Source organism: Theobroma umbraticum, unplaced genomic scaffold, assembly GCF_002168275.2.
Source record: "Theobroma umbraticum cultivar Fairchild unplaced genomic scaffold, ASM216827v3 scaffold_12.1, whole genome shotgun sequence".
NCBI classification, from domain to species: Eukaryota; Viridiplantae; Streptophyta; class Magnoliopsida; order Malvales; family Malvaceae; genus Theobroma; species Theobroma umbraticum.
Window position 1 is genome coordinate 2199799 of NW_018397269.1, and position 1873 is coordinate 2201671.

Here is a 1873-nt window from a genome sequence, read left to right on the forward strand (position 1 = left end):
TATATATATATATATGTATATATATCAACATAATTCAATCAATATATACCTAATGTTGTGGGATTAATGCCCTCCATCTGAGACTTCTCCAAAATTGTTTCTCTTATAAGTAATATATTCATAGTTTTTGTGTGAACTATGGTATCTTACTTTTTGATATATGAATTAAGATTATTAAAATTAACTAATTAAGTACCACTGTGGGTGAAGCACTATGTTAACAATATGGGCACACACCTCTCGACAATATACAAGAGAAGTACCATTTCGTCTTGAAAGATTGAAGTTCAAAATCTAATGGTAATTATCACCCTGGAGCTGAAATTTAAGAAGGATACGTGACATCCAGCCTCATGTATCTTATATAGGGTGTCATTTTAGTAAAGAGTTAGTAAATTTTAGTACTAGTAATTATGAAGGTATATTTTTAATTCAAAAAATATGTCTATTAGGTAAAGAAAAATCTTTACTTACAAGTTTAAAATTCATCTCGTTTTTTATTAATGTGAGATATGTGACACATGAATTAATTAGTCTAGCTCAGTATAGCTTGGGTTTGGACAACATTTCTTAACTTCAAATTAAGTTGACATTGACATAAATTTTGTTCTTGGGGTCTTTTTATTCTATTAAATTAAATTAAATTAAAAATTTTTTAAAAAATTTACTATATCAAATATTTAAAACATTGTATACGCTTGAATTGAATTGAACACTGAACATGATTTAAGAAGTTCTAAGTATTGGTTGATTTTTGCTAATTGCATTATTTAGTAAGTATTTTCATTTAATCTTTAAAGTTAATTAATTTATGGATTTATGTCTCAACATAAGTAATATAATCATATATTTGAGTTTTATGGATAACATGTTTTGCTACTAATCGATTACTCAATACAGCTTTCATACTTAATATATTTTGTGTAGATAAGAAAAGAAATCTAACCATAATCTTATATAGTGGTTCCCTAGACCCATCCAATATAAGATTTAGAATTCACATTATTGAAACTAAATAAACGAATTTATAAAAAAATAAAATTTATTATTTGAGAAAATGTAAGGATTGTGTTTGAGTTTCATATATAATTAATGTTGATACTGTTTGAAAGAGATAATTTTCAATATTTGGATCAGAACAGTGCATTTAGCCAGTTAGGGTTTTTATAAAGGAAATTGTGCCTGCCTTATAAAATAGTAACAGCTAGTATCCAACTGAAGAGAAACAGTAGCAATTTGTTAGATTTTGGCTTAGGGCTAAAAAACTGAAGGCTGAAGCGATTTGAGAAAGACGTTGAGGAGAGCAAGGCAAAACATAGAGTGAGGCATATAGAGAGACACATAGCCTAACCACGGACAAATAAAACCCATCCAACAGATCCGAGAAATGCGTCGACTGGTCTTTTTGTGCTCAAGCAACGCATTTCTTTTTCATCCCCCCAACCCAAAGCTGGCGCGTCTTTTACACTCTCCTTCTATTCAAATTAAATCATTTTTCCTTCTTTTTGTCTTTTTTTAATAGAAAAACTAATGAGTCTTGAAAATGGGTTTTTATTATTTTCCATAACAAATTTTTTAAAACTTCAAATAAAAAAGGAAATTAAGAGAGAGAGTGGTGCTCAAAGGGAAAAATTTCCATCTCAAATATTTATTTTTTCCTTTTCTTTTTATGAGAAATGAACAGTAATTCATTGTCACCGTCCAGAAACTAACAAAGAACAAGGCTTGGTAAAGCAACCCAAGCATCCTCCAAATCCAATAAAGAAAAATAAATAAATAAAACTTAAAACCAACCCTTATTTAAGGTGAGTGAGACCACATTTCCTCAATAATTGTAGTGTGCAATTTCTCACTTGAGAAAGCCACATCATCC